At 45.4% G+C, this 19,902-nt stretch overlaps 2 pseudogenes; both read right to left on the reverse strand.

Annotated features, from left to right (window-relative positions):
• Nucleotides 1-1,497: 1,497 nt before the first annotated feature.
• LOC149358271 (uncharacterized) lies at nucleotides 1,498-7,041 on the reverse strand (annotated as a pseudogene).
• Nucleotides 7,042-16,568: 9,527 nt separating this feature from the next.
• Nucleotides 16,569-17,926, reverse strand: LOC149358272 (uncharacterized; annotated as a pseudogene).
• Nucleotides 17,927-19,902: the final 1,976 nt, after the last annotated feature.

Below are 19,902 nucleotides of genomic sequence, written 5' to 3' on the forward strand. Positions count from 1 at the left end.
CCCTCCACCCCATACCCCCCCTCCCCCCCCCCCCCCCCTCTTCCCCCGTGGGGTCATTCTGGTTTTATTGCTTTTATGCCTTGATTTGCGCATGCGCCCTACAATCACTGAATTCTTGGGTACTGCATAAAAACGAGCGGACCGCCCCTCGTTGATATTAAAGTTGTTAGTTCAGCGCACTGTGTGTCTCGTCCTTACTTCGTTCTTCTCCTACCTGCGCTACAACATTCAGAATGTCAAACCAACTTGGTCAGCAGCACACCGTGCTCAAGTTTATTATTTTCTGTTCCTGATTCATTGCAGCTTCAGTGGCAGATTGCAAGCGAGATGTCTGCTCTCAGTTACTACTTTTCGGTGAATCGTATTCCTGGAAACGCCATTAAGATGTGAAGGTGCCTTTTGGGCGAAATAGTTGTGCGTGATCTCTTAACTTACTTCTACTGAAACATAAATTTTGAACTAGATTCTGTGTCATTTTCTCGCGAGTATATTGAAAGGGCTTGTTGGGCCAAAATGTGCATATGCTGCTAATAAGGTGTTTAACGTACCCATACCGCTTATATTTACAGGGAAATCAAATGTAAGATGTTTTAATGTCGATATTTAGACATGGTGTCTCCTGTCAAAAGAGCGCGGATTCTACAGCTTAAGACAAAATATTTGTAAAACATTGCACGTTAGAGCAACAATTATCACTCAGTGAATAACCATCACAAATAAAGAGTAAGCAATTGAAGCAGTCGCAGAACAATAAGCTGGTATAAGAGCCAGCCTGAACTTAGAGCATAGAAAAAAAGAACGTTTCTGTTTTTTTTTTATGTCGAGAAAAGCTTGGCAAACTTGCGTTGCTACAACGCGAGACAATGACCATTACGAAAGCAAGGAAAGTAAAGGAAAGCAAAAAGGAAAGAAAGAAAAGGAAGAGGAAAACAAAAAACAAGTAAAGAGGACGCCGCGGTGTGATGTGCTGCGTGCGCGTCACTGACGCAGTCTTTGTAATGCCCACCGTATCTGGTGTTCCTATGCACAGAACTCCTTGTTCCTCAAAACGTAACTTTTTAAGAATTAGCGGCGTGCTTCCCGAACGCACCTGCTATATCAGTGCAAGCTCCAAAATAATTTTGACTGCATTACTTCGTTGAGAATCAGCCTGCATGTTCCCCTGAGAAACAATTTGGGATTACAGTGCCCTTATCAGAAAACAATCAATGTGAAGTATTATTACTTGTAAAGAAAGAGATTGGAAAATTCAGAACGATCTATTTTTCTTCGGACAGGAGGATGTTGACTTCAAAAAAAATTAAATTCTGACAGCAGTCGACAAATGCGTACACTCTGTCAGGGCAACAGGTACGTTTTGAATACAGGGCGTTTTCTGTTTGTGTTACTAGGTTCAGAAGAATTAAATCTTTAGCAATTTTTTATTGAGAACAATAGTACGTAAAGGTTTCTTCATTGTCCATTTATGTGACTGATTTGCAGCGACGTCGTTATGCTCTAAAATATGTACGGCACCATCCTGTACTTGGCGATGGAGCAGTACTCTTCCCAGTGTTTGCCGTACTTCTTGGAGCACTTTTTGTCGTCCCTGTACGTTCTGTGAATGTGGAGGCCCACGAGGTATATGGTGTACACATAAGGCACCATGCTGTGAAAGCCACTCGGTACGGCCCAGCACAGTCCAGTGAGGATATCGAGGACGTAGTTTGCGTGTCGGCACAAGGACCAGAACCCCGAGGCCAGAAGGACGTTGGTCCTCTCCTTGCCAGTTGCGTCGACGTAAACAGCGTGTACCAGTTTAGGCGGCCGGCCCCATATCGTGCATTTTCCCTGAGTGGCTCTAACCAGTTGTTTCTCATAGTCGGACCGATAGCAGGCCGCTATGAGGATAATTCCGATCATGGTTATCAGCAGCGCTGAGCCGGGACTTCTCTCGGGACTGTTCTCAACCATATAAAGGCTTGTGAGCGGGTAGAAGAGGCTGAGGAAGCAGATGCAGCCCCAGCAGATGTAGAACCCTGCAATCGTAAATATTTTGAATGTTTTTCATTATATTCGTTGTGACCTTGTCCTAGCGGCAAGAAAATGAAAATAGATTTTAGAGATGCCGCACTTGTGATGCGAACTTCTCTCAAGGGTTGCTGCGGGATCTTCGGTTTCAAGCCTAAGCAGTTATGTGGAGAGCGACAACATCGGCGCATACTTTGACTTTGTTTTACCTTGTAACGTAACGAGTCATAACGACAGCTCTGTGAAACGACTAGTCTTTGAACAAATGCTCGTAAAGTAGAAATAAGGGCCCAATGATCAGTTTAAATCAGGAGATAACTATCACTTTTAGGCCTCAGAGAATAAACTATTCATGCGATTCGAGTAACCATTCAGGAAATTTAAAATAATCCTGCTGTGAAGCGTCCGCCTGTAATGAACAGCATGGCAAGGGTTACTTTTCAAAGAACCTTCTTCTGAGTAATTCTAATATATATATATATATATATATATATATATATGGGTTGCGAAAGCGTGAAGTACTAGTCTGCTTATAAGAATATATAGCGAAGTATACGCTTCGTTAAAGGAAACATATTTATTCAACTCAACGTTTCGATCGGAAAACCGATCTTCTCCTGAAGAAGATCGGTCTTCCGATCGAAACGTCGAGTTGAATAAATATGTTTCCTTTAACGAAGCGTATACTTCGCTGCATATATATATATATATATATATATATATATATATATATATATATATATATATATATATATATGCAAACGGTAGTTGCGTAAGTATTGAAACATCTTATTGTGATGAGAATAAAGGAATTAGTTTTCGTTCACATTACCTGACCATAATGGGCTCTTTCGCAGACCGTGGTCAATAGATATCTATATTTTGTCGGGAAGACGCACATACTTCATAAAGACAAAGAACATGCGCATCGTTCCATTCCCTATTTCTCAATAAGCCTTAAGTAGAACTTTGTTATTTGATGTAGTGTTTCATGTATGTCTTGGTCTTTGTTTCTTACATATATACTCATCGTACATTTATGATGCAAATTTTTGTCAAGAGGCGGACGACTTCGACAGAGAAGGCTCCTGAACCAAGACGTCTCTGAAGATGCCCCCAAACCGCAGGAAAAACCATTAGTGTAAATAAAGTTTTCCCTTCCTTCCCTTCAAGCGCTTCTGTTTTTTTTATGAGTGTGTATGTATTTTCCTCTGTATGTATTTTCTTCCGTATGTATTTTCCTCTGCCCGCCGGACTTTTATAATTTGTAATTTGCATGTTTGTTTGTCGTGTAGTAGGGGGCTGAAGCCCTGTCAGGCAACATTGTCCCTTTAGCCTCAGCCCCTTCTTAGGCAAACGTCTAAGCAACAAATAAAAAAAAAGAAAGTTGTGCCTCAAGGCACACTTCTAGAATAAGAAAAAAACTGCCATCCTCATGTGTGTCTGGTTCGACCTAGCTGAGCTCGGTCTGCTTTCAGCGCTGCTTCCGGCGTCCCAATTCCTCTAAATTTTCCCCTCTCTTGGTGGACGTACCGGGTAACAGCTATGGAACTGCGCAGCCGTACTCTCCCCACTCCTGCGGTGCCTGAGGACGTTCGACATTAAGCCGCGCAAGTGGGGCCTACTCTTATCTGTGCTGACTCCCTTCGGCAAGGGCACCCGGCTATTTCGGCGGTGCCGATGAGCATGATGTGCTAATTTGGCTCACATCTTAGGAACAGGTGAGTCTCTGCAACAAGTGTGCCGATGCCAGAAAGGTCAGTACCGTAATTTTTTATCTTGCCATCGTGGCTAACCTGTGGGATTGGAACCACCAGGTCGACATCATCCAAACTAGTTCTGCCGTCAAGACGAACTTCTCAGAAGTGTTTGGTCGCCCGGCTCCCGAGCAACGCTTGCGCGAAAGGCCGCTGGAAGTCAGCGAAAGCTTTGCAGGCTACATCGAAGATGTACTCGACTTATGCCAATTTCTTAACCTCCACATGACAGAGGCTACGAAGAGAAAACTCATCTTGAAGGGTATCGATGACGACGTCTTTCAGATGCTGTTAGCGCGCGACTTGTACACTGTTGGTGAAGTCGTCGCCCTCTGCCAGAGTATAGAGGAGCTGCGCAAACAGGCGACCATGACTCGTCAGCACCACCGGCAGGTTGAGTCGTTTGCTGGGCTCATGCCTGCAGCTGATACCTCCTCGCTGGTGCAACTGATAAAGGACTTCTTCGCGAAGAATTGGCGCGTAAGCTCTCACTTCTACCGAGCCCTCGAAAGCCACTACAATATTTTTCTCCGGCTCTCCGTCATGCCATTCAAGAGCCGGCTGGTGACGCGGTTCCGCACTCCCATCCACCTCCACTTGTCGCCGCTTAGCTGATATAAGCCGACGTCGTCGCCAGACCTCAACGGCCTAACTATTTTTCGCCTCTGTGTCGGCACCTTATTTTCGAGCGGCTGTACGAGTCAGCAATCCCTGGCGCACCACAGACACAAGCAGTGATGGCGATTGCGATGATGCGCATGTTCGTCTTTGTCACGAATGTGCCTCTACCAGTTCTTTCAAAGGAAAACCTTAAAAGAGCTTTCAACATGAAAAAAGTTGAAATCGAAGGTGTTAGAATGACGGCAAAGGAAATAGCAAAAGATGATGAACTTCAAAACCACGCATTTGCAAAAATGCGTGGTTTCTACAAAAACTTCTCACTGTTTTATTTCAGGTCCTGGCTATTGCGCGTGAAACTATGATGGAGTGGAAAACTGGGGCATTTCAATAGTCAAAGTCATGTCTCCGGATGCTCAGTCATTGGTACACCAAGTCAGCGCCCATTAGTGTAACGATAGCTATCAGGCGTACGATGTTCGAAGATCCGCTCTTAACGTGGTATTTTTCAGTGCTTTGATAGCAATGCAGAAACGACTATCGCTATAAACCTGCGAAAAAATCTAACGTAACTTTTTTGTGCACTCTGCAATATTTAACTCCGAATTTTTTAACATGAAGGCCAGATTATAAGGCAAATTTCCAACAGCAAGTTTATTTCTGATAATGCTACTTGCTTACTGGCAGCCAACAGTGCCTTTAATGTTGTCTCTTTCACTCTGGCGCTCTTTTTTTTTCGTCGCAGTGCTTAACATTGCGGTCAGTTCCAGTGCGTAAGAAAAGTTGCTTCAAAACTAAGGTGACACGTTGCAAACGACAAAGACGCCTAAAACTACTGAACGCAATATTTTCAGTTTGGAGCATCAGCAGAAAATAAACAAGTTACATATCAGCTTTTAATATTACGGAACAACATGAAGACCCATCCCCGTAAAGCCCGCCACTTACCCGCTCTGTCATAAGTTATGTCGATGGTATGCATGTATCCGTCTTCCCAATAGAAGCACTTGGCAATATGCAGAGTCTGTACCATGGCCGTAGTTGCCATCGACCAGTTCCAACCTGTGGATTCGACTTGTGCTTTCCAGGCTACTAGGACCAATAGCTGCCAGGCCATCATGCCGAACCGGCAGTTGGTCCAAAGCTTCACGTCAAACCATTCTCCCAGCCTTGGACACAGTTCCAGACCCCAGTAGAAGTCGAATACCATGCTTCCAGTGGTGCCGTGTTCTCCTGGGGAAGGGTGTAGTTTTCCTTTCATGTAGAGCAGAATTGTTACAACGTAGCCCATCACGACTAAGGCTACTGTAACTCCGGGAAGGCTTTTGTAGATAGGCCAACAACGGATGTCCAGGATAAGAAAGGCATAGGCGGTCGCTGCCATTGTGAGCCCGTAGTATAACATCGACGTCTTCCGGTAGGCAAGCCTCTCCCCGGTAAGCATAGGCGGACCGTAGTAGATGATTCCGGGGAGAACGAAAACGCATACAACGGTATATGCCACGTAAAGTGCTAGGAACTTCCAAATTTTGACATCACCGGCGATAGCATTCGTCCAGGAAGTGTACCAAAAGTTCAGAAAACCCATCTTAAAGGCTCCTGATGTGGACGAACCGTGATTAACTATGAAAGTGATGCCGCATACCATGGCATTTGGCACGAACACCATGAGAAAAATTGGTATCAGCTTGTGCGATAAGAAGTTCAGTGGCTCTGCTTGTAAAGGATCCGGAACCTTGGAACCTGCATGGATTGGACCTTGCATGAAAAAAAAAAAATGTAAATTACCTTAAGGTATTCGTTATTACGCTAAGCAGGCTGAATGCTCGCCGATTAAAAACGTTTAGCATAATCGAAGAATGAAACTGTGGGGATGGGCTTTTCCCCTCACCCGCCGCAGGCAGCGAACCTCGTCTTTTACCCTCTTTCACGATTTAGGCCTAGAACGCCGCCTACCTGTTTTAGTGCGATAGCGAGTTTTAATACGACAATAAGCTTCGTGGTGCTGCCTTTCAGTGCGCTTGCGATGCGCAGGTTTTACGCTTTGCAGAAAGAGTTCACGCTACACGATACATCTTCACCAATGCCAAATTTTAAACTTATACGAAGACAAGAGAAAGGTGGTATTCCTAGCTAAAAGGCAACATTTTTAGAGGACGTTTTTTTGAAGAGCGCCGCGGCTTGCCCAGAAACCTTAAGCGCATTTAATTTTCGAGCCACCTTACCGCGTCCCCTCAGAAATGAATAACAAGCTACATGCATATTTCCTGCGTAGGTAATCTGAAACCTCAGTGATGAATATCCGTGGAGATCAGACGGACGATTTCGAGTTTTTTCTATTCGCTGCTTCTTCATCTCGGGTTCAGCTGCCGTTCTTCGAAATAGAAGCCATGCAGCTAAATTAGCTTACGCTGTCCGAAAGAAGCGCTAGAAAACAGACACAGGCCGTGTAACCTGACCGGAGACCATGACAGAAGAAAGCAATAATTTTCGTAAGGGGGACGATCTGATTTAAAGTAAACCGAGAAATTGAAATATGGTTTTTGTTAATATTTGTTTTCTGTTCCTAAATCATCGCAGTTCAATGGATATAGTATAAGCCGAATGGTTGCTCACTCTGATACTTACCGGCCCATAATATCGCTAGAAGGACCATTAAGATATAAATTCGCCTCTTTAGCGGAAAAGTTGTACTTATTCTTTTAATTGATTTTTGATTGGATGCTCATACATTTTCGAACTACGTGCTGTATTTTTTTATGGCGCTTATATATAAACACTAGTTGAGCCTAAATGTTGGCATGGGTGCTAAAACAGGGTCTAGCGTACTCATACGGCTTGGCTAGAATACCATAGCAATTAAAGAGAAAGTAACAGAAGCAGTCACGGAGGGATAAGCAGGCACAAGAAAGATCCAGTCTAAACTCAAAGCATAGAGTGCGGCTCTATGGTTTTTTTTTTTTAATAAACGTCGAGCAACGTTTCGCAAGTGTGCTTTCGTGCAAAGCCAGGCAATGGTCTTTACGATGAAGACACGAGTGCATGGCAGAAGTTTTTTTTTTTCATAACAAACCTAAAATGCTTAAGATTAGCTAAAATGTTTTATTGTATTGCTAGCCGTTATATCGTACTTTTCCTGCGCGAGGTAGGTTATACCGATACCTTCTAAACAGATATGTAGCCACGCCTTGTAGTCATGTGCAGAAACAAATGTATTAAACACAGTACTCCAAGCGCGAGACATTTAGAGCATCAGCCACTGTGCAATGTGTAGGGTTAAGATTTTCCCTCAAAATTAGTTTCAAGGGAAAGCTGTGAGAGTACTTGTATTCATGGAATGTTCTTCACCGCCTCTTAGAGTGTTTATTCTTCGACGTTGAGCACAATTCACAAGATTTCATGCGCACGCACTACTAAGATCCATTCTTTCGCCGACTGCAACCACTTTATGAGAACAGTGTTCTTTCTAGAGGCTGTGTTATTCAAGCGACTACCATGCACTTGCGCGAGTCACCTCACGTGAGCAACTTCTTATCGAAGTAAGACCAGATGTTGGGCTAGTCGGTTCTTAACGGTAACCAAAAAAACTGCGAGAAGACGACGGGGCAAGAAGAGGCTTTGTGTGCGCGCCTTTGTGCCTCTTCTTGTCCCGGGGTCGGCGCGCAGTTTTTTTTTTTTTTTTTGGGGGGGGGGGGGGGGGGGGGGTCAATAACTACTTATCTAATGCTAGAACTTGCGATACCACTTTTTTGTGGCAAAATCTACAAAGCCTTTCCGAACTCAAGTTTACCAGACGGCGCGTTGTTCTTGACTAGACTTAAATCTAAAAGCCTCTTCTAGAAAGAAAAAAACACTTTTTGAACTTACTCGACAAGCGGTGCGAAGCGCTCCGCCGGGGTTGATGCGCATCCATTGTTAGCTGACTGCAGCCCTTGGCGCTTCGATGTCCAAAGCAATAATCGTGAAATGAAACACGCCGCTGCTCAGTGTTCCGTGTTTGCGAACACTGCGCGCGCAGGTGGACTGCGCATAGGCGGAACAGGCGAGCTCAACAGACTGGATGCCACCGCAGAACTGGCATGGCAAGTCGCCAGCTTATCGAGCGCTGACGGCTTCCAGCAATGCGCTTAGGAGATGAGCCCCGAGTGGATGGCACTCCGGCGGCGCTGTCTGAACACGTGAATCCCGCGACGACTCGGCGCGCTGTGCATTTCGATTTCTAAGTTAAAAATCGATGCTCGTATATACCGGGTGTCCCAGCTAAATGTAACCAAACACGTTGAAGGCGAAAGCTTTTAATGCCTCATCGTTGCCGACAGAAGGTTGTCGGCAGAAGGTTGTCAGCAGAGGTGTCACGCTTTTCTAGTCAGACCAGAAAAAAAATCCTTGTGCACGATGGGATTCGAACCACCATCCTTCCGTCCCGCAGCCGAGCGTGCTAATGGCTAAGTTACTTCCTGCCAACCCATATATAGTTCTCCTTGTCTATGACGCTGGAGAGTGTTTGCAGAAAGGCGTCAAATCAGACGGATGCCTCCCAAACGCCCTCCAGTGTCTCCAGCATTTAAGATTCACAAACAGTTGTGTACTTAATTAATATCTTAACCACACATCAGTGACACAAGCAGCAACACCGCGCTTAAGCCTTTCGCCTCACCGCACTTTAGGTAAACAAAGTGCCCCCCTGAATTTTTTGAAAGAGACGGAAGTTTCTTAGCTGCAGTGAAACCAGCTGAGGGTTGTTCAGAGTCGCGGGGCCTAGTCTGCAGTGTTTTTTTTTGCCTTCTTCCCTTAAATATTAGTGACGTCTCACGAGCTAACCTTTTAATTATTTACTTGATGAAAAAAGTGTGAAAGGAAAAGTGGAGTGTCTAGAAAAACTCGTAGCAGCGCTGTTTCGGTCGAGGTACGATTTATGTAGCTGTATTTACGGACTTTAAAAGAAATCTATCACGCGACCAGCTGCTGGCTCGCATCTCTGCCCCAACGTGCAAGCAAATGCTGATCGCGGACAGCACTTTAGAAATTAGAAAATACCGGACTTTGTTCTCCAAGATGCGTCTTGGGGCGTTGAAGTGGCACCATTGTCGCTTGGAAGCTTTTTTTTTTTATTGTGCAAGTTATGATTTAAGGCCGGCAAAAAAACTACCTTTGCGTAAGCGCTACCTTGGTGCAAACGTTTCAGCCAGCTGTTTTTCAAAGCGATCTACAATTTCTTCAGTGACACTTTATTCGTCAAGTCAATAATTAAAAAGTTACCTCATTAGGCTTAACTAAAAACTTTGAAGAACGAAAGAAATACTGCAGACTAGGTCGCGCGACTCTAAACCACCCTCAGTCGGTTTCACGCAATTAGGGCATCGCATGTTTTTTAAAACCTTGGTTACATTTAGCTGGGAAATGCCGGTGTCAGGGGAGAAGTGGCTACTTCTTTTTCTGACCTCAGGAAGTTCAAACACGGCAATTGCAAAACAGAGGAGGCACCTGTCGTCTGGCCTACCGTTTAATATTGCCGCGGAGGGTTTCTCGGGGTGTCGCCGTTGTCTCCGTAAGTTCCAAATGTCACAGATGTGTGACACTACTTCACCTATGTTTTCTCCGTACGCACGTGGATGTTTCCCAACGGGCGCATAACAAATGATAGCCAATACAAGCCCTGTTCTTTCACCTGCATACATCGCGACATGTATAACGTTCTGGATAGCACTGATAAACTTGCAATCCTTGCAAGATTTCATTTCGTTTGGTTTGTTAATCAGTTTTCTTTGGCTTACGTGTGTGGTACCAAATATTCCGTAATATTTAGCTCATTGATTTGCTTATTGGCGCAATAAATAAGCTTCCGCTGGCCTTTTACACCTGTTCTGACCTTTTTATTTGATATGCGGGCCAACAAGTGCAACCAGCCATCCTTAGCGAAGCACCAATGCGATAATTAAAAACGCGAACTACGCCTTCCACTGTTCTGAGCAGGCTGTTTCCGTTTCATATATTCCTGATATTTGAAATCATTTTGTGTTGATTTGGTGGCTTTGACATTCGGAATGGTCATTCACGCCCTGTTATGGAGTAGATAACAATGAACAGAAGAAGATAGAAGATGAACAGAAGGCAGTGTCGACCCATTTTAATCAACCCCATCACAAATTCGATAAACTCAAATTGTTCATTATTCAGTCAGGCTTCAAATCGACTAGAGACAGAAAATACCGAGAAGCATTCCTAATCCACAAATTTTAAACACTGCAACCAACAGGGATTAACATGTCCAGAGGAAACCTGGAATCTCTCAGGTACATACCAGGGTTAGCATAATTTTAAATTAACAAATGTCTTGCACGTGGTCAGACCATTTCCTAGAATCTTGCATAAGTATATCATCGCTCTTTGCACCCTTCCCACGTCATGTCTTCCACCACATTTCCGGCCTTCTCACCCTCTCCCTTTGTTCATCTTTTTTTTTTCCTACTAACAGTTCTCGGAAACCATGACATTCCTGTTAACCCCTCCGCCCCCACCTTTTGGCTTTCTCTGAACTCGAGCCATCCCTCCCCCCCCCCCCCCCCCCCCCCCTGCCTTGTACTTCCTTAGAAATGCCCCCCCTTTCTTTCTCCTTCCAGTGCTAGCCTATTTTGTTTGCCTTGTTCTCATTTCCCTGTGCCACGCTGACTAATCCTCTTATCTGAGTTTTACTGGTCCACACAGCGCCTCCCCCCCGTCGCAGCCCCTTCAAAGCCTTTGTTCATTACACACCCCCCGGATATAAGTTTTTCCACTATAGCAGCTTAACGAAACAAGATTCACCTCCCTCCCCTTCCTGACACGCATCCCCTCTCACACCACGTTCCTTCCCCCACCCGGGGCCTTCCTCCTCGGAGCGAAGGTCCTATTTAATCCCTGCCAATGATGAACGCTTTGCCCCAGACTAAGACAAGTCCTCTTGTCGAAACGTTGGCTCAAGCAACCTGAGGTTTTCCCCTCCCTTGTTCATTTTGTGATCGCCAAGGACCATCTACCACACCCTCTCTCTTCCATGAATTGAATAAAAGGGTCATTTAAATTTACGACATGGCAGTGGCCGACTTCTTTTCAGCTTATCCTTGGCTAACTGGGCTATAAGGTTTCCTAGGTGACTGGGTTGGGGTGGTGGCGAAAAACTTTAATATTCAAAGAGAGTTTGAGGGTAAAAAAAACTCTGCTGCATGGTCGGTATCCTTAGTCCGGGACACCGCACGAAGAGGCCCCGTCTCGCGCCCGCTTGACCAGAGCCTTTTGGGACTCCAGTGTGGAGCAGTTGAGGAGGGCAGTCTCCCATGCCTCTCGGGTGGGGGTGGGGGAAGGGGGAAGGTGAGGATTCTGAGTACATGCCCACACCATAAGAAAGATATCGCAGATCTCTCCACAGTGCGGGCAGCGCCCATCTGTGTTCGGATCGAAGTGTTTTGCTATGGCAGGACAGAGAAGGGTTCCTGTCTGCAGGCGCCGCAGAGTTCGCTCCTCCGCCTTACTCCGCCCCTTGGCAGGTGCCGGGTAGAGACGGTGGCTGTTGCAATAATGAATTAGGATTTCGCGGAACCGCAGAAGCGGTTTATGAGCTTCTGAGCCAGGAGAGCTAGGATAAGGAGCCCGGTGTGTGAGCGCTCGGGCACAAGCGGGGTGGTCTGTAGGTGACTGGGAAGCGCTTCCTTAATACAGGGGTGAACCATAGCAGAGACGACTTATAATGAAGCTATTCCCGCAAGCTACTAGTGCGGGAAGGCTTACTTATTGGTCTAAAACCTGGGGCGACCCAGAATGCAACAAAGCAGTTTCCCGCGACCTCTGAGAGTTTCTGTCACGGAGATCTCGATAATCTCACCTCTCCCAGAACGGTGTTGCACTCCGGTGACATTTATTCGTTGGTGCGCCTTGAGAAAACATCGCCTCATTCTGAGCAGAGGCCTTTCTATTGGATGCCGAGAACAATTTATCACGCGCTTACACTTCCGTTGGAAGCTGCTGTCGCTTTGTTTTGGCGTCTGCTGGCTTCCTTTTGGCGGTCGTTATTACGCGGAGCGGAGCGTTTTAGTGGATTGAATACTCGCAGGGAATTCCGCTTCAAGAAATGTCGATATTGGAGTGAGAAATGTTTTAATGCTAAAACTTTGTTACTTTCTCGCTGTTTATTTTTCTATTCAATAGAGCTGCCGCTGTGGCCCTCTGGGCGTTCTTGAGAGATGTGGTATAAAAAGGACGATGCATTAGAATTAACCCACTGGAGATACGAGGGGCGTTCAATAAAGATTTCCCCTGACTCACTTCTACTTACTGCAGGATGTTGAAACTGCGCATGTGTAATGACTTAAGTCTCTATAGGTCACGTGCACGTGCCAATGTGCAACTCTCAACTAATAACGGTCTTCCTTTCACAGGTGCTGAAGTGGTGTGATGTGTGATAATGGATGCAGTAAAATAAAGAGCAGTGATCAAGTTCCTGTACTTGAAAATCCGCACTCTAAGGGAGACGTTCGATGAGATGAAAGAGGTTTATGAGAGGATTCCCCATCATATGGTGTAGTAAAGGACTGGCATCGTCAATTCAAATGTGGTCGGCCTTTGGTGGAAACGGCTCCGATTGCAGGGCAACCTCACTCCGCTATCGATCAACAAGCCATCCAGCAAGTGGAGGCCGCCATTTTAGAAAATCGCCGCATAACCGTTCGAGACCTAGCCAAAAATAACAAGATTACGGTGGGGTCTATGGAAAAAATCATTCATAACCATCTTCACATGCTTAACGCTGGGTTCCCCGGCTGCTCACACCTTTCCGAAAGCAGGAACGAGTCGAATGCTCCCAGGCTCTTTTGTCTATGTGCCATGAAAACCAGGAGGACTTTCTCAACAGACTGATTGCACAGTATGCAAGCTGAGTCCATCACTATGATCCGGAGACTAAAGTCCAGTCGATGCAATCGAAGCACTTGGACTCACCGCCTCCAAAGAAGGCACGCGGCCAGCCCTAGGCGGGAATGTCATGCTCACAGTCTTTCGGGACCAGCACGGAGTAGTCTTGATGGATTTCGTAGCAAAAGGTGCCACGATTACTGGGGCATACTATGCGTCACTGCGGCGGAAATTGCGGGAGGCCACCAAAAACAAGATACGTGGCATGCTCACCAAAGGTGTCCGCCTTCTGCAAGACAATGCCTCAGTTCGGAACTCACGTGTTGCCCAGATGGAAGCAAGCTGCTGCGGCTTTGAAATTCTACCGAATCCCCCTTATTCACCCGTCCTCGCACTATCAAACTGCCACCTCTTTCCAACAATGAAGTCATATTTGAAGGGCAAGCATTTTCCAGATGATGAGATTCTGATTTCTGAAGTCACAGCATGGCTTTTAGAGCAACCTGTCGACTTCTACAAGTGAGGTGTTTACAGTTGAATAAAACAATGGGAAAAATGTGTGTCCCTGGGTGGCATCTATGTAGACAAGGACTAATAAATCTGCAAAGTGTCGCTGCTCTCCGTCCAAAGGAAGTGGGTCAGGGGAAATCTTTATTGAACGCTCCTCGTACAGCTGCATTCCACATTTAGGTTAAATAAATAATTTGGAAAAGAAACTTATCGCCGCAATTGTGCACAATATTTGCGCGGTGACAGAAGAAAAAACAAAATGCATTCACATTTGTGTGGCGCTAGTAAAGCTATGAGCACTCAATCCAAATGCGAGATCAGTATATCTGAGAAATTTCGAAGATAGTGGTGAGAATCCTTAGGCAAATGTTTCATTCCAGCGAATTTCCTGGAAAAGATTAGTCAGGTGGTGGTGTAATGCGGAAACTCGATTTGGGATGAAATACACAGGAGCAGAAATAGTCCGTCACCTCTAAAAGAGTCTAAGTTGTGAACCTTTTTTCTACAATCAGGAAGAGGCGTTAATTACGATATATTTGTGGCATGCCCGGTGAAAGTTCTGAAGAACAAACTAGCTGTACGGTTATCGACAACGTTTGAAGCGAATGTGAATGATTTGGTTTGACGGTCTCATATCAACACAATGCATTCGAGTATGGAGGGAAACAGTGATGTATAAGCGGTAAGCCAAGCGAAAGAGGGTGCCCCAGAAAACGTTTAAGTAGTCGGTACAAAGGTAAGCATTCTAACAGCCTTCTAGTGCGTTTGACGTTCGTAACATGAGCCGAAAGGCGAATTGGTGCTCATCTTTAAGAGACCATAACCGCGCTATTACGCGTGTACAGTGAATGGAGCTTTCTATTTATTTTACATTCAGTGGTTAATATTCCCTAAATGCCGCTGTATTAAAGTGGTTCATCTTTCTCTCCTCCACTGTTTTGTTAATATGTCAAATAAGTGGTTAGGATTGGTTCAGCAGAAAAATTCTTATTCAAATGATGTGTAGTTACGCTTAAGAGAAGCGATAACCGGTCACAAGGTTGAATATAGAAGAAATAGTTTCTTTAAGTCCTTTATATTCTTGCTGCCTTCGTCAGCTAGCTAGCACTGCTCTTCGTATTCACCCAAATGGGCTTTTCTCTTTTTGCTTTTCGAAGAGCGAAACCGCCGGATAGTGTTTGTAACCTTGAGCATAGTGAGCAAAGCTACTACTGGTATTGTGCCATCTACTAGAGGCTGTAAAGGGGGTAGTGTAGTCAATTTTCTTTTCCTTGTTTCCGTATCTTAGGGGATGGCGTACATGTGCGACAACTTCCATTACCTGGCTGAGGATTAGCATATCACGTGCTACAACAGGTTCGAACCGGTTAAGGTGAATCTAGAATGCCCTGAAGGAACGCTTTGAAATGTCCATTAGTATGTTATGGCTGCTCGAACGCTCGCCAGGTACTACATAGGATTGAATGCGCGCTGAGGGCCGGCGTCCGTGGACACTGACTAAAATAACTACACATACCGAGCAATTCTGGACAAAAAGAATTTTGAGCGGCAAACCTTTTATGCTTGCATTCTTCTCATATAATGGAAACTTTGACTATAACAATCAATATATCCGCTCGTCACCCGAGGGTTGTCTTACATTTTTATTTATTAACGGTTTTGCTATCGTAAAAAGCGTTACCCATTGGTTTTTTATAGCTGTCTTAAATGTTCGATGCGATCGATGGAAACAGTGTAAAACAAGCAATTTGCTACATATGCAAAGGATGGACCATTGCCTTCAATATTTACATAAGATTTTCATACAATTTTCTCATTTTCAAAATTTTTGTCTGAGAAAATTGGAGATGACTATTTCGCAAGAGACGGCGCCAGTTTGTTCTATAAGAGGGATCACGTTCAGCATTTTCTTATAGCATTGCTGATTACTTACCGCTATGTGGTACCGTCAGCTGTGCGGCTTCTTGAAGGTAAGATTAAACAACTTGCATAATGATGGCGCATTTGTTGTTTTGTTTGTTTCTAAAGAAAGCTAGACGGGAAGATCAATCGCGCCGGGGGCATATTAATGAACAGTAATTGTCGTAGCGGCGTCCGGCCGCTATCGGGGTGAGCGCTCCAACCGAGCGGAGACGCACAGAGAAGAAGCGAGGTCCGTGTCAAAGCCCAGAGCGAAAGACCACAGCATTTACAGACAGCATTTACCTTAGCTGGCTCGGGTTGTACGCCTTCCTCACTTAGAACATGACCTAAAAAGTGAGCCTTTTGACGCCGAAGACACACTTGGATTTGTTTAACGTAACGTTCGATTCTGCCAACCTGGTCATGACCTTTGCAAGTCTAGAATCATGTTGTTGCTTATTGTTTCCAAAGACTAAAATATCGTCCATTACGTTGACGACTCCAGGCATGCCTGCCAGGATTTCCGACATTCTTTTCTAGGAATACTCAGGTGCTGAAGTAATTCCGAAAGGCAACCTGGTGAAACAATACCGCCCGAACGAAGTAATGAAGGTATTAAATTCCTCCGAAGCCTTGCTTAGGCGTACTTGATAGAAACCAGAATTGGCGTCCAGTTTAGAAAAAACTTTTGCGCCAGCTGTACAACCTAGAGCTTGATCCACTGTGGGGAGGGCGAACTTCTCTCGCAGAACGCACTTATTCAGTTGTGTAAGGTCCGCACAGATCCTGACATCCCCACTCGGCTTTACCACTGGTACAATGCCGGCACACCCCTCCGTAGGCCCGTCAACCTTAAGAATAACGCCCATTTGCTCCATTTTTTCGAGTTCAAAGCGGACGCGTTCTCTGAGCGGAATTGGAATTCTGCGTGGAGCAGTTAGCATACGGAACCGCGTCTGGCCGAAGCCGAATCTGATACTCTCCTGGCATTGCGCCCAGGTTACTGCAAACTTCGGGGCCTGGAACGCTACCGGTAGAACTCTTCTGCGCTACTGAATCGACAAACGTCACGGCTCCTAGTGCCTGCAGAGCGGGCAAACCGAGAACATGTCGTAGCGGGCTGACGACATAACATGTTTGGCGAGAACGTTTCCCCTTCCAAGTGATTTCTGCCTCAAATTTGCCCAAAACATTGAGGCGTGAACCACACGCGCCGTAGAAAACCTCGTTTGCTCTCGTTAATTTAACAGGGAGACCAGGAAAAGATGACGGAAGCACGGTAACTTCGGCCCCGGTATCAACTTTTGCAAACACTGGAACAGAGTTAACACATACTTGAATGTATCGCGCTTTTACACCTGGCGTTCCAATCTCTCCCACAAAAATTTGACCCGTGTCCGCTTGCACAGAAGAAACTCGTACCTTGCGTTGGTTGCCCGTGGAAGTCTTTTTGATGCACACTTTAGCAAAGTGTCCCTTTATGCCGCAGTAATTGCACTTCACTGTCCTCGCTGGGCAAAATGTTCGTGGATGCAGGGAGTTACCGCAGTAGAGGCAGCGTCCGTCATGACGAACTGAAGAGCTGGCGTTCCCGCGTTGAGGCTTTTTGTAGCGTCTCACGGCGTCGACTGTTGCTGCGGAGCCAACTGCCACATTTTCACAGGGAAGAGGTACCCTCGAGGCTTGGTATGCCGTAGAGTTGCGAAGGAGTTCCTGCTGCTGCTCTCCTTAAGGCGTGCTTTTGCAAGGGCGGACGCGAGAGACAGCTTAGAGTCCATCTGTAGCGACTGTGAGAGTTTTTCGTCTGTCAGACCGACGACGAACCTGTCCCTGATGAGTCGTTGCTTAGATTCGCCAAAATCGCAGCGGTCTGCTAAGACATGCAACGCCGTCATGAACTGGTCTACTGACTCACCGGGCATTCGATGTCGCTTGTGAAAGCAAGCGCTCTCGTACACGACGTTGACCTCTTTTATGAAATATGTGTCGAACTTCTTCTTGACGACGTCGAACTTCTTCGAGTCCTCGTCCGAGAGGCCCAAAGTGGCAAAAATATCCCGAGCTTGCCGTCCTATAGAGTAGAGAAGCGTTCGTACCTGTGCTTCCTCTGAGCGTTCGTCGAGGCCCGATGCAACGCGATAGTCATCGAATTGCTGAATCCATGCCGGCCACTCCGATGTATTGTCGAAGTCCAGCTGTGGTGGTTGTTGAAGGCCCGGTGCCGTGAAGATTTTGGCTCCGTCCATCTCTCGACGCTATGCTTCTCTCCCAGGTTCAAGCTTATCTTCTGACACCATGTCGTAGTGGCGTCCGGCCGCTATCGGGGTGAGTGTTCCAACCGAGCGGAGACGCACAGAGAAGAAGCAAGGTTTGTGTCAAAGCCCAGAGCGAAAGACCCCCGTCCGTTTATTGCAGCCAAATATGTACAGGCAATGACGTCACGGTTCTCACGTGACTCGAAAGCAGACGCATGTCAGCACAGTAATCATGGGCCAAACATTGTGCTCTCGGTACAGTCCTGAGAGCAAAAGCTGTGTATGGTTCCTTGGGTCCTGCTTTGCGCACCATCGCAGTTAAAGAATAGGAACAAAAAATGATTAGTCTTGCTGCCTTACCGGTTGCTTCATCAGTCAGTCAAACGAAACAAACACCATGTCGCATGTCGTCCGACTATCGGGGCTCTGAAAGCATGATATGATAGATTACCAGCGCGATACGAAGAGTTTGGATGCACTGACAGAAGTTCCAGTATGGTGAATGTGAAATGGCAAATGAAGATAGTCCAAGGTGCACTGCACATAGCGAGACTATTACTTTGTACCTTCTCTTTAATTACTCCTCTTGCTACATGTTCGAAAGTCCATGTGCAAAGGAGTATAGTGTATATCTGGAGTATGTATATCTCCCTATTACAGCGCGGCTGTCTACCGATTTTTTTTTTGATTATTGGAAATGGAGACAGCGGGGGAAATTAGTGAGCAGAGCTAAGGGGCCTAAAGTTGTTAAACATCAAACTTGCTAAGCTTCGGGATGAAGCGGCGAAATGTATTTTTGCCGCATTGACAAAGGAAAAACAAAAAGACGGCTCCACGGCCCTTCAGCGCTAATTCCTTCGGAACCAGCATTAAACAAAAAAGTAACACGAACACGAACTGATTGATGTTCAGAGTATCCTTCCTGGTAGATATACGTTGTTCGCGTGTCACCAGTGCTCCCAATGAAATTGAATGGGGCAAATATTCAGTTAAAGTTTTTAGGAAGCTATGCTTTCATTACAAAAAAGAACCTACTGGGTGTGCTACCTGCGCTGCCTACAATGTTTACACAAATAAGAGCAAAGGCATGTTACGCACTGAGTGTGGAAAGAGGGAGCAGTGCCCACATCGATGGTTGCGTGGTTCTGAGTAAATGAACTGCAGGTCACGAGTTCATACCACGCCTCGGAGGACGCGGATTTTGGTGAAGAGGGTAAACATCGTAATTAGAAAACGCGCGTGCGATGTTGTCAGGTGCAATGCATACTCGCCGCAGCAGGATTCTGTCTGCCGTATTTTGTGTAGCAGTTCGCAGGGCGCTCTTTAAGCGATGGAAAAATCTCGATTTTAGAAACATTCTGAAGGAATGAGAGCTAACGTCACGTTATCCAAGAGCATTGAACGTTACAGTTATACAGGGTGTTTAATCTAAGACTTTCCGCAATTTTTAAAAGCTCCTAAGGAAGGCTTGTGTTCGTAAAAAAGCTTTTCCTGGCGCACTGTTTGGAAGTGATTTCTTTATTTTGCCTTTTCTTTTAATTTTTATATTTATTTTGATTTTTTATTCTTTCTTGTTAAGTTTTCTTTGTTTTTAATTGTTTTCATTCCTTTATGTTAATTTTTATTATTTTTTTTATTTCAATGCTTTATTTATTTCGATTTTTTATACTTTAGTCCTTTCTAACTTTTTTATTTTTATATTTATTCTTATTTTTTTTTTGTTTCGTGGGTAACCTCATTACGCCCAATCCGCACACTGACGTCATAATCATTTCGATCAACCGAAAAGCGTGACACCTCTGCTGACAAGCTTCTGCTGACAACCTCCTGCGACAACCTTCTGACGACAACGATGAGGCATTAAAGACTTTCGCCTTAAAAACAGGGTCTTTTAATTAGACTAGCGCTTTTTTCTGCATAACTTTGTCAGCGATGTTATACATCAGAATACACTAAGACGTGCTTAC

The sequence above is a fragment of the Amblyomma mixtum genome, chromosome 2 (genome assembly GCF_055824585.1).
Source record: "Amblyomma mixtum isolate Tamu chromosome 2, ASM5582458v1, whole genome shotgun sequence".
Classification (NCBI taxonomy): Eukaryota; Metazoa; Arthropoda; class Arachnida; order Ixodida; family Ixodidae; genus Amblyomma; species Amblyomma mixtum.